The 14,240-nt window shown below is 46.9% G+C and overlaps 1 protein-coding gene across 1 annotated transcript in view; it reads left to right on the top strand.

Moving 5' to 3' along the window:
- Window positions 1–14,240, top strand: part of LOC135558281 (sodium/potassium-transporting ATPase subunit beta-1-interacting protein 4-like) — a 117,324-nt gene that overhangs the window by 96,506 nt on the left and 6,578 nt on the right. The gene's annotated exons all lie outside the window — the stretch shown is intronic.

Raw genomic sequence — 14,240 nt, 5'->3', positions numbered from 1 at the left:
GTTGTTTTATCTTCTTTCTGGCTCCCCATCCATCTCTCTCTTTCCCTGTTGTTTTATCTTCTTTCTGGCTCCCCATCCATCTCTCTCATTCCCTGTTGTTTTATCTTCTTTCTGGCTCCCCATCCATCTCTCTCCTTCCCTGTTGTTTTATCTTCTTTCTGGCTCCCCATCCATCTCTCCTTCCCTGTTGTTTTATCTTCTTTCTGGCTCCCCATCCATCTCTCTCCTTCCCTGTTGTTTTATCTTCTTTCTGGCTCCCCATCCATCTCTCTCCTTCCCTGTTGTTTTATCTTCTTTCTGGCTCCCCATCCATCTCTCTCCCTGTCCCTTCTTTTTTATCTTCTTTCTGTTGTTTTATCTTCTTTCTGGCTCCCCATCCATCTCTCCTTCCCTGTTGTTTTATCTTCTTTCTGGCTCCCCATCCATCTCTCCTTCCCTGTTGTTTTATCTTCTTTCTGGCTCCCCATCCATCTCTCTCCTTCCCTGTTGTTTTATCTTCTTTCTGGCTCCCCATCCATCTCTCTCCTTCCCTGTTGTTTTATCTTCTTTCTGGCTCCCCATCCATCTTTCCTTCCCTGTTGTTTTATCTTCTTTCTGGCTCCCCATCCATCTTTCCTTCCCTGTTGTTTTATCTTCTTTCTGGCTCCCCATCCATCTCTCCTTCCCTGTTGTTTTTCTTTCTGGCTCCCCATCCATCTCTCTCCTTCCCTGTTGTTTTATCTTCTTTCTGGCTCCCCATCCATCTCTCTCCTTCCCTGTTGTTTTATCTTCTTTCTGGCTCCCCATCCATCTCTCTCATTCCCTGTTGTTTTATCTTCTTTCTGGCTCCCCATCCATCTCTCCTTCCCTGTTGTTTTATCTTCTTTCTGGCTCCCCATCCATCTCTCTCCTTCCCTGTTGTTTTATCTTCTTTCTGGCTCCCCATCCATCTCTCTCCTTCCCTGTTGTTTTATCTTCTTTCTGGCTCCCCATCCATCTCTCTCCTTCCCTGTTGTTTTATCTTCTTTCTGGCTCCCCATCTCCTCACTCTCCTTCCCTGTTGTTTTATCTTCTTTCTGGCTCCCCATCCATCTCTCTTTCCCTGTTGTTTTATCTTCTTTCTGGCTCCCCATCCATCTCTCTCTTTCCCTGTTGTTTTATCTTCTTTCTGGCTCCCCATCCATCTCTCTCATTCCCTGTTGTTTTATCTTCTTTCTGGCTCCCCATCCATCCTCTCTCCTTCCCTGTTGTTTTATCTTCTTTCTGGCTCCCCATCCATCTCTCCTTCCCTGTTGTTTTATCTTCTTTCTGGCTCCCCATCCATCTCTCTCCTTCCCTGTTGTTTTATCTTCTTTCTGGCTCCCCATCCATCTCTCTCCTTCCCTGTTGTTTTATCTTCTTTCTGGCTCCCCATCCATCTCTCTCCTTCCCTGTTGTTTTATCTTCTTTCTGGCTCCCCATCCATCTCTCATTCCCTGTTGTTTTATCTTCTTTCTGGCTCCCCATCCATCTCTCTCTTTCCCTGTTGTTTTATCTTCTTTCTGGCTCCCCATCCATCTCTCTCATTCCCTCTTTTTTATTTTTCCACACTGTCAGTCTGCCTCCAACCCCATAACCCCCCACCCTCTCTCTCAGAATGTTTTTGTGACAGATAGGTGGTCTTTGTCTCTGTTATTTAACCTCTCTGGGATATCTGGGACTCTAGCTTCCCACCTGGCCAAATGCCAGGGAACATGCAGAGTGCCAAATTCAAATAAATTACTATATAAATCAAACTTTCATTAAATCACACATGCAAGATAGCAAATTAAAGCTACACTTGTTGTGAATCCAGCCAACATGTCAGATTTCAAAAAGGCTTTTTGGCGAAAGCAAAATATGCTTATCTGAGGATAGCACCATAGTAAACAAAGAGAGAGAAGCATATTTCAACCCTGCAGGCACGACACAAAACGCAGAAATAAAAATATAATTCATGCCTTACCTTTGACAAGCTTCTTTTGTTGGCACTCCAATATGTCCCATAATCATCACAAATGGTCATTTTGTTCGATTAATTCCGTCGATATATATATCCAAAATGTCCATTTATTTGTTGCGTTTGATCCAGAAAAACACTGGTTCCAACCTGCGCAACGTGACTACAAAATATCTCAAAAGTTACCTGTAAACTTTGCCAAAACATTGCAAACTACTTTTGTAATACAACTTTAGGTATTTTTTAATGTAAATAATCGATAAAATTAAAGACGGGATAATCTGTGTTCAATACAGGAGGAAAACAAACTGAAGCATGTTTTCTGGTCACGCGCCTCTATCTTACAGTACACTGCAAGTTACCCTCGTTCAAGATGGCCGTACTTCTTCATTACACAAAGGAAAAACCTCAACCAATTTCTAAAGACTGTTGACATCCAGTGGAAGCGGTAGGAACTGCAAGAAGGTCCCTTAGAAATCTCGATTCCCAATGAAAAGTATTGAAAAGAGTGACCTAAAAAAAAAATTATTCTGAATGGTTTGTCCTCTGGGTTTCGCCTGCTACATAAGTTTTGTTATACTCACAGACATGATTCAAACAGATTTAGTAACTTCAGTGTTTTCTATCCAAATCTACTAATAATATGCACATGTTATCTTCTGGGGATGAGTAGCAGGCAGTTGAATTTGGGCATGCATTTCATCCTGATGTGTAAATTCTGCCCCTGTCACCAAGAAGTTAAGCAGAGCCCCTGTGACATTAAACATTTCCCCTCTAGTGACACTGTCATTTCCTTATATTGCTCTGCGTAGGTATTTACTCCACATGAACACATTGACCCACATACCTGTTATATCTGGCATGCTTTCATGTCGAGGTGGTTCAGTCAACACTGCTTTCATGATGAGTAACTTTGCTTGGGACCTGAAGACTAATCTTTGGCTTTAGCTCAGTGGAATAACATCTGAGTGGTTTGGACAACGCAGGTTTAATACCGTTGAGTTAATTTCTCAGTACTGCACTGCACACCACACTAAAGTTGGAGAAGGTGAGCACCTTTACTTGATTTAAAGATATACTCCACTGGGAGAAATTGCCTCTCTAATACGATAAAAACATACATTTCCTGGCCACTACTCCACACTGACAAATCGGTGTAACGGCTTTCTTCCGCTGAAGGAGAGGAGGACCAAAATGCTGCGTGGTTAGTGTTCAAGATCTTTAATATAGACGAAAAACAAGAACACTACAAAATACAAAACAATAAATGTGAAACCGAAACAGTCCTCTCTGGCGCAATGACACAAAGACAGAAGACAATCACCCATAAAATACCCACAGAATATGGCTGCCTAAATATGGTTCCCAATCAGAGACAACGATAGACAGCTGCCTCTAATTGAGAACCAATCTAGGAAACCATAGACCTACAAACTACCTAGAAACGACACAGCCCCATAAACATACAAAAAACCCTAGACCAGTCAAAACACATAAATCCCCTTGTCACACCCTGACCTAACCAAAATAGTAAAGAAAACAAAGATAACTAAGGCCAGGGCGTGACAATAGGTTAGTACATGTACCACTGGAACAGCACAAAATCAGCTGTAGTTTTGGCATATTCAGTTTGGTACATTAATACATTACAATTATATTACAAACCATGTCTCGCACAGTGTGATTTTCCCAGTCACTATTTCTTTCAATCTTCCCCACCTCTTTATCTCGATTAGGGCACAAGGCGAGGCCCAAATGCAGACATAGGAGGAGCTCCGATATTTATTATACCAATATGGGCAAAAGGGAGGTCGGGGACAGGCTCATAAACCAGGTCAGAGTCCAAACAGTACCAGGCAATAGGCTCGAGGTCAGGACAGGCAGGGGTTCAGTGAACAGGTCCAAGTCCAAACAGTACCAGGCAATAGGCTCGAGGTCAGGACAGGCAGGGGTTCAGTGAACAGGTCCAAGTCCAAACAGTACCAGGCAATAGGCTCGAGGTCAGGACAGGCAGGGGTTCAGTGAACAGGTCCAAGTCCAAACAGTACCAGGCAATAGGCAGGTTCGAGGTCAGAACAGGCAGAGAGGTCAGGCAGGGGGATTTGGCATCAGGACAGGCAAGGGTCAAAACCAGGAGGGCTCGTAAAAAACAGAGACTGGGAAAAATAGGAGCTAAGAGAAACGCTGGTTGACTTTGCAAAACAAGAGGAACTGGCACAGAGAGACAGGAAACACAGGGATAAATGCACTGGTACAGAGAGACAGGAAACACAGGGATAAATACACTGGGGACTAATGGGGGAAAACAAGAGGAACTGGCACAGAGAGACAGGAAACACAGGGATAAATACACTGGGGACTAATGGGGAAAACAGGAGGAACTGTCACAGAGAGACAGGAAACACAGGGATAAATACACTGGGGACTAATGGGGAAAACAGGAGGAACTGGCACAGAGAGACAGGAAACACAGGGATAAATACACTGGGGACTAATGGGGAAAACAGGAGGAACTGGCACAGAGAGACAGGAAACACAGGGATAAATACACTGGGGACTAATGGGGAAAACAGGAGGAACTGGCACAGAGAGACAGGAAACACAGGGATAAATACACCGGGGACTAATGGGGAAAACAGGAGGAACTGGCACAGAGAGACAGGAAACACAGGGATAAATACACTGGGGACTAATGGGGAAAACAGGAGGAACTGGCACAGAGAGACAGGAAACACAGGGATAAATACACCGGGGACTAATGGGGAAAACAGGAGGAACTGGCACAGAGAGACAGGAAACACAGGGATAAATACACCGGGGACTAATGGGGAAAACAGGAGGAACTGGCACAGAGAGACAGGAAACACAGGGATAAATACACCGGGGACTAATGGGGAAAACAGGAGGAACTGGCACAGAGAGACAGGAAACACAGGGATAAATACACTGGGGACTAATGGGGAAAACAGGAGGAACTGGCACAGAGAGACAGGAAACACAGGGATAAATACACCGGGGACTAATGGGGAAAACAGGAGGAACTGGCACAGAGAGACAGGAAACACAGGGATAAATACACTGGGGACTAATGGGGAAAACAGGAGGAACTGGCACAGAGAGACAGGAAACACAGGGATAAATACACCAGGGACTAATGGGGAAAACAAGAGGAACTGGCACAGAGAGACAGGAAACACAGGGATAAATACACCAGGGACTAATGGGGAAAACAGGAGGAACTGGCACAGAGAGACAGGAAACACAGGGATAAATACACTGGGGACTAATGGGGAAAACAAGAGGAACTGGCACAGAGAGACAGGAAACACAGGGATAAATACACCGGGGACGAATGGGGAAAACAAGAGGAACTGGCACAGAGAGACAGGAAACACAGGGATAAATACACTGGGGACTAATGGGGAAAACAGGAGGAACTGTCACAGAGAGACAGAAAACACAGGGATAAATACACTGGGGACTAATGGGGAAAACAGGAGGAACTGGCACAGAGAGACAGGAAACACAGGGATAAATACACCAGGGACTAATGGGGAAAACAGGAGGAACTGGCACAGAGAGACAGGAAACACAGGGATAAATACACCAGGGACTAATGGGGAAAACAGGAGGAACTGGCACAGAGAGACAGGAAACACAGGGATAAATACACTGGGGACTAATGGGGAAAACAGGAGGAACTGGCACAGAGAGACAGGAAACACAGGGATAAATACACTGGGGACTAATGGGGAAAACAGGAGGAACTGGCACAGAGAGACAGGAAACACAGGGATAAATACACCAGGGACTAATGGGGAAAACAGGAGGAACTGGCACAGAGAGACAGGAAACACAGGGATAAATACACCGGGGACTAATGGGGAAAACAGGAGGAACTGGCACAGAGAGACAGGAAACACAGGGATAAATACACTGGGGACTAATGGGGAAAACAGGAGGAACTGGCACAGAGAGACAGGAAACACAGGGATAAATACACCAGGGACTAATGGGGAAAACAAGAGGAACTGGCACAGAGAGACAGGAAACACAGGGATAAATACACCAGGGACTAATGGGGAAAACAGGAGGAACTGGCACAGAGAGACAGGAAACACAGGGATAAATACACTGGGGACTAATGGGGAAAACAAGAGGAACTGGCACAGAGAGACAGGAAACACAGGGATAAATACACTGGGGACTAATGGGGAAAACAAGAGGAACTGGCACAGAGAGACAGGAAACACAGGGATAAATACACCGGGGACGAATGGGGAAAACAAGAGGAACTGGCACAGAGAGACAGGAAACACAGGGATAAATACACTGGGGACTAATGGGGAAAACAGGAGGAACTGTCACAGAGAGACAGGAAACACAGGTATAAATACACCTGGGTCTAATGGGGAAAACAAGAGGAACTGGCACAGAGAGACAGGAAACACAGGGATAAATACACCAGGGACTAATGGGGAAAACAAGAGGAACTGTCACAGAGAGACAGGAAACACAGGGATAAATACACTGGGGACTAATGGGGAAAACAGGAGGAACTGTCACAGAGAGACAGGAAACACAGGGATAAATACACTGGGGACTAATGGGGAAAACAAGAGGAACTGGCACAGAGAGACAGGAAACACAGGGATAAATACACCGGGGACTAATGGGGAAAACAGGAGGAACTGGCACAGAGAGACAGGAAACACAGGGATAAATACACTGGGGACTAATGGGGAAAACAGGAGGAACTGGCACAGAGAGACAGGAAATACAGGGATAAATACACTGGGGACTAATGGGGAAAACAAGAGGAACTGGCACAGAGATACAGGAAACACAGGGATAAATACACTGGGGACTAATGGGGAAAACAAGAGGAACTGTCACAGAGAGACAGGACACACAGGGATAAATACACCGGGGACTAATGGGGAAAACAAGAGGAACTGTCACAGAGAGACAGGAAACACAGGGATAAATACACCGGGGACTAATGGGGAAAACAGGAGGAACTGTCACAGAGAGACAGGACACACAGGGATAAATACACCGGGGACTAATGGGGAAAACAAGAGGAACTGGCACAGAGAGACAGGAAACACAGGGATAAATACACTGCTACAGAGAGACAGGAAACACAGGGATAAATACACTGGTACAGAGAGACAGGAAACACAGGGATAAATACACTGGGGACTAATGGGGAAACAAGAGGAACTGGCACAGAGAGACAGGAAACACAGGGATAAATACACCGGGGACTAATGGGGAAAACAGGAGGAACTGTCACAGAGAGACAGGAAACACAGGGATAAATACACTGCTACAGAGAGACAGGAAACACAGGGATAAATACACCGGGGACTAATGGGGAAAACAAGAGGATCTGGCACAGAGAGACAGGAAACACAGGGATAAATACACCGGGGACTAATGGGGAAAACAGGAGGAACTGGCACAGAGAGACAGGAAACACAGGGATAAATACACTGCTACAGAGAGACAGGAAACACAGGGATAAATACACCGGGGACTAATGGGGAAAACAAGAGGATCTGGCACAGAGAGACAGGAAACACAGGGATAAATACACCGGGGACTAATGGGGAAAACAGGAGGAACTGGCACAGAGAGACAGGAAACACAGGGATAAATACACCAGGGACTAATGGGGAAAACAGGAGGAACTGGCACAGAGAGACAGGAAACACAGGGATAAATACACTGCTACAGAGAGACAGGAAACACAGGGATAAATACACCGGGGACTAATGGGGAAAACAAGAGGATCTGGCACAGAGAGACAGGAAACACAGGGATAAATACACCGGGGACTAATGGGGAAAACAGGAGGAACTGGCACAGAGAGACAGGAAACACAGGGATAAATACACCGGGGACTAATGGGGAAAACAGGAGGAACTGGCACAGAGAGACAGGAAACACAGGGATAAATACACTGGGGACTAATGGGGAAAACAAGAGGAACTGGCACAGAGAGACAGGAAACACAGGGATAAATACACTGCTACAGAGAGACAGGAAACACAGGGATAAATACACCGGGGACTAATGGGGAAAACAAGAGGATCTGGCACAGAGAGACAGGAAACACAGGGATAAATACACCGGGGACTAATGGGGAAAACAGGAGGAACTGGCACAGAGAGACAGGAAACACAGGGATAAATACACTGCTACAGAGAGACAGGAAACACAGGGATAAATACACCGGGGACTAATGGGGAAAACAAGAGGATCTGGCACAGAGAGACAGGAAACACAGGGATAAATACACCGGGGACTAATGGGGAAAACAGGAGGAACTGGCACAGAGAGACAGGAAACACAGGGATAAATACACCAGGGACTAATGGGGAAAACAGGAGGAACTGGCACAGAGAGACAGGAAACACAGGGATAAATACACTGCTACAGAGAGACAGGAAACACAGGGATAAATACACCGGGGACTAATGGGGAAAACAAGAGGATCTGGCACAGAGAGACAGGAAACACAGGGATAAATACACCGGGGACTAATGGGGAAAACAGGAGGAACTGGCACAGAGAGACAGGAAACACAGGGATAAATACACCGGGGACTAATGGGGAAAACAGGAGGAACTGGCACAGAGAGACAGGAAACACAGGGATAAATACACTGGGGACTAATGGGGAAAACAAGAGGAACTGGCACAGAGAGACAGGAAACACAGGGATAAATACAATGCTACAGAGAGACAGGAAACACAGGGATAAATACACCGGGGACGAATGGGGAAAACAAGAGGAACTGGCACAGAGAGACAGGAAACACAGGGATAAATACACCGTGGAGTAATGGGGAAAACAAGAGGAACTGTCACAGAGAGACAGGAAACACAGGGATAAATACACTGGCACAGAGAGACAGGAAACACAGGGATAAATACACTGGGGACTAATGGGGAAAATAAGAGGCACTGGCATTGAGAGACAGGAAACACAGGGATAAATACACTGGGGACTAATGGGGAAAACAAGAGGAACTGTCACAGAGAGACAGGAAACACAGGGATAAATACACTGGGGACTAATGGGGAAAACAAGAGGAACTGGCACAGAGAGACAGGAAACACAGGGATAAATACACCGGGGATTAATGGGGAAAACAGGAGGAACTGTCACAGAGAGACAGGAAACACAGGGATAAATACACTGGGGACTAATGCGGAAAACAAGAGGAACTGTCACAGAGAGACAGGAAACACAGGGATAAATACACTGGGGACTAATGGGGAAAACAGGAGACACCTGGAGGTGGGTGGAGACTATCACAAAGACAGGCGTGTCAATCTCTCTCTCTCCCTTTTCTCTCTCGCTCTATGTCTTACTGTTCTGCTATGTGGGAGGTCAGGGGTGGAGAAAATTATATCCATCATTATCTGTGTCTTTATATATTAAATTATATCCATTATTATCTCCTAACAATATTTTACCTCGCACCTCTAATCAAGGCAGAGAAAGTCACTGGTACAGACAAGTCCAGACCAGCCGTCTGTGTGTGTTTAACCTTTGTTCGTGTCACTCGCCTTACTGGAGCTGCCATACCTCAGCCTATATATCACTGGCTGAGAGGAAACTGACAATCCCAAGGAGCCAGAATGGAGCCAGAAGAGAGTGACATGTTAGCTTGTCACTCCTCTTTATTGTTTATCTACAGATAAATTGACCTATCAGGAACTCTAGTCCCTACAATTTACCTCAAATATTCTGTTTGTCTGTTTGAATCTCTCATAAAACAACTGTTCCAAGTGGAGCAGTTTCCTGACCACTACTCAGTGTATGTTTTTATCGAAGTGGAACCACTTCCGTCAGGATTAGTTATCTTCAAGAGCCACCACCAAATTACTGTCCTGTTGAAACGAGCCAGTTTCACCACATCCTGTCCTCTGTGGTGTTTACTGGGCTCTCAGATCCACTGAGCCAGTTTCACCACATCCTGTCCTCTGTGGTGTTTACTGGGCTCTCAGATCCACTGAGCCAGTTTCACCACATCCTGTCCTCTATGGTATTTACTGGGCTCTCAGATCCACTGAGCCAGTTTCACCACATCCTGTCCTCTGTGGTATTTACTGGGCTCTCAGATCCACTGAGCCAGTTTCACCACATCCTGTCCTCTATGGTATTTACTGGGCTCTCAGATCCACTGAGCCAGTTTCACCACATCCTGTCCTCTGTGGTGTTTACTGGGCTCTCAGATCCACTGAGCCAGTTTCACTACATCCTGTCCTCTGTGGTGTTTACTGGGCTCTCAGATCCACTGAGCCAGTTTCACTACATCCTGTCCTCTGTGGTGTTTACTGGGCTCTCAGATCCACTGAGCCAGTTTCACTACATCCTGTCCTCTGTGGTGTTTACTGGGCTCTCAGATCCACTGAGCCAGTTTCACTACATCCTGTCCTCTGTGGTGTTTACTGGGCTCTCAGATCCACTGAGCCAGTTTCACCACATCCTGTCCTCTATGGTGTTTACTGGGCTCTCAGATCCACTGAGCCAGTTTCACTACATCCTGTCCTCTATGGCGTTTACTGGGCTCTCAGATCCACTGAGCCAGTTTCACCACATCCTGTCCTCTATGGAGTTTACTGGGCTCTCAGATCCACTGAGCCAGTTTCACCACATCCTGTCCTCTATGGTGTTTACTGGGCTCTCAGATCCACTGAGCCAGTTTCACTACATCCTGTCCTCTGTGGTGTTTACTGGGCTCTCAGATCCACTGAGCCAGTTTCACCACATCCTGTCCTCTATGGTGTTTACTGGGCTCTCAGATCCACTGAGCCAGTTTCACCACATCCTGTCCTCTATGGTGTTTACTGGGCTCTCAGATCCACTGAGCCAGTTTCACCACATCCTGTCCTCTATGGTGTTTACTGGGCTCTCAGATCCACTGAGCCAGTTTCACCACATCCTGTCCTCTGTGGTGTTTACTGGGCTCTCAGATCCACTGAGCCAGTTTCACCACATCCTGTCCTCTATGGAGTTTACTGGGCTCTCAGATCCACTGAGCCAGTTTCACTACATCCTGTCCTCTGTGGTGTTTACTGGGCTCTCAGATCCACTGAGCCAGTTTCACCACATCCTGTCCTCTGTGGTGTTTACTGGGCTCTCAGATCCACTGAGCCAGTTTCACCACATCCTGTCCTCTGTGGTGTTTACTGGGCTCTCAGATCCACTGAGCCAGTTTCACCACATCCTGTCCTCTATGGTGTTTACTGGGCTCTCAGATCCACTGAGCCAGTTTCACTACGTCCTGTCCTCTATGGAGTTTACTGGGCTCTCAGATCCACTGAGCCAGTTTCACTACATCCTGTCCTCTATGGTGTTTACTGGGCTCTCAGACCCACTGAGCCAGTTTCACTACATCCTGTCCTCTATGGTGTTTACTGGGCTCTCAGATCCACTGAGCCAGTTTCACCACATCCTGTCCTCTATGGAGTTTACTGGGCTCTCAGATCCACTGAGCCAGTTTCACTACATCCTGTCCTCTGTGGTGTTTACTGGGCTCTCAGATCCACTGAGCCAGTTTCACCACATCCTGTCCTCTATGGTGTTTACTGGGCTCTCAGATCCACTGAGCCAGTTTCACCACATCCTGTCCTCTATGTTGTTTACTGGGCTCTCAGATCCACTGAGCCAGTTTCACTACATCCTGTCCTCTATGGAGTTTACTGGGCTCTCAGATCCACTGAGCCAGTTTCACCACATCCTGTCCTCTATGGTGTTTACTGGGCTCTCAGATCCACTGAGCCAGTTTCACTACATCCTGTCCTCTATGGTGTTTACTGGGCTCTCAGACCCACTGAGCCAGTTTCACTACATCCTGTCCTCTATGGTGTTTACTGGGCTCTCAGATCCACTGAGCCAGTTTCACCACATCCTGTCCTCTATGGAGTTTACTGGGCTCTCAGATCCACTGAGCCAGTTTCACTACATCCTGTCCTCTGTGGTGTTTACTGGGCTCTCAGATCCACTGAGCCAGTTTCACCACATCCTGTCCTCTATGGTGTTTACTGGGCTCTCAGATCCACTGAGCCAGTTTCACCACATCCTGTCCTCTATGTTGTTTACTGGGCTCTCAGATCCACTGAGCCAGTTTCACTACATCCTGTCCTCTATGGAGTTTACTGGGCTCTCAGATCCACTGAGCCAGTTTCACCACATCCTGTCCTCTATGGAGTTTACTGGGCTCTCAGATCCACTGAGCCAGTTTCACTACATCCTGTCCTCTGTGGTGTTTACTGGGCTCTCAGATCCACTGAGCCAGTTTCACCACATCCTGTCTTCTATGGTGTTTACTGGGCTCTCAGATCCACTGAGCCAGTTTCACCACATCCTGTCCTCTATGTTGTTTACTGGGCTCTCAGATCCACTGAGCCAGTTTCACTACATCCTGTCCTCTATGGAGTTTACTGGGCTCTCAGATCCACTGAGCCAGTTTCACCACATCCTGTCCTCTATGGTGTTTACTGGGCTCTCAGATCCACTGAGCCAGTTTCACTACATCCTGTACTCTATGGTGTTTACTGGGCTCTCAGATCCACTGAGCCAGTTTCACTACATCCTGTCCTCTATGGTGTTTACTGGGTTCTCAGATCCACTGAGCCAGTTTCACCACATCCTGTCCTCTATGGTGTTTACTGGGCTCTCAGATCCACTGAGCCAGTTTCACCACATCCTGTCCTCTATGGTGTTTACTGGGCTCTCAGATCCACTGAGCCAGTTTCACTACATCCTGTCCTCTGTGGTGTTTACTGGGCTCTCAGATCCACTGAGCCAGTTTCACCACATCCTGTCCTCTATGGTGTTTACTGGGCTCTCAGATCCACTGAGCCAGTTTCACCACATCCTGTCCTCTATGTTGTTTACTGGGCTCTCAGATCCACTGAGCCAGTTTCACTACATCCTGTCCTCTATGGTGTTTACTGGGCTCTCAGATCCACTGAGCCAGTTTCACCACATCCTGTCCTCTATGGTGTTTACTGGGCTCTCAGATCCACTGAGCCAGTTTCACCACATCCTGTCCTCTATGGTATTTACTGGGCTCTCAGATCCACTGAGCCAGTTTCACCACATCCTGTCCTCTATGGTGTTTACTGGGCTCTCAGATCCACTGAGCCAGTTTCACCACATCCTGTCCTCTGTGGTGTTTACTGGGCTCTCAGATCCACTGAGCCAGTTTCACCACATCCTGTCCTCTATGGTGTTTACTGGGCTCTCAGATCCACTGAGCCAGTTTCACTACATCCTGTCCTCTGTGGTGTTTACTGGGCTCTCAGATCCACTGAGCCAGTTTCACCACATCCTGTCCTCTATGGTGTTTACTGGGCTCTCAGATCCACCACATCCTGTCCTCTGTGGTGTTTACTGGGCTCTCAGATCCACTGAGCCAGTTTCACTACATCCTGTCCACTATGGTGTTTACTGGGCTCTCAGATCCACTGAGCCAGTTTCACTACATCCTGTCCTCTATGGTGTTTACTAGGCTCTCAGATCCACTGAGCCAGTTTCACCACATCCTGTCCTCTGTGGTGTTTACTGGGCTCTCAGATCCACTGAGCCAGTTTCACCACATCCTGTCCTCTGTGGTGTTTACTGGGCTCTCAGATCCACTGAGCCAGTTTCACCACATCCTGTCCTCTGTGGTGTTTACTGGGCTCTCAGATCCACTGAGCCAGTTTCACCACATCCTGTCCTCTATGGAGTTTACTGGGCTCTCAGATCCACTGAGCCAGTTTCACTACATCCTGTCCTCTGTGGTGTTTACCGGGCTCTCAGATCCACTGAGCCAGTTTCACCACATCCTGTCCTCTGTGGTGTTTACTGGGCTCTCAGATCCACTGAGATAATACATGCACATGCTGTTTTCACACACTCCTATAACCTAATCTCATTGGCTGTGTCAGTGAAAAGTCGAAAAGTCCTTTCCTCTCTCTTTTCCCCTATCTCTCTCTCCCCCTCTCTCTGACTGTTTGCAACACTCTGTACTTCTCTTTTTCGGAGTAAATTAACAGAGAGTTAGTTTGTCGGTCTGTCACTTAGTGAAGGTCACCCTCTGGGTTTCAGCGATAAAGAGCTTATTTTGACAGCTCTCGCCTCGTGCCCTGGGCTCACAGGAAGTGTGCCTCTACCTCAGATAGTCAATAGAAATATGGAAGTTTGTTTTTGGATGTATTTGTTGATACCCCCTCGGAATGTCAACACTTGTCTTTGGGCCCTCTCATGCTGTAGG

The sequence above is a fragment of the Oncorhynchus masou genome, chromosome 17 (genome assembly GCF_036934945.1).
Source record: "Oncorhynchus masou masou isolate Uvic2021 chromosome 17, UVic_Omas_1.1, whole genome shotgun sequence".
In the NCBI taxonomy this organism is placed as follows: Eukaryota; Metazoa; Chordata; class Actinopteri; order Salmoniformes; family Salmonidae; genus Oncorhynchus; species Oncorhynchus masou.
Note: the sequence above shows the minus strand (reverse complement) of the source record. Positions and strands in the feature narration are given on the sequence as shown.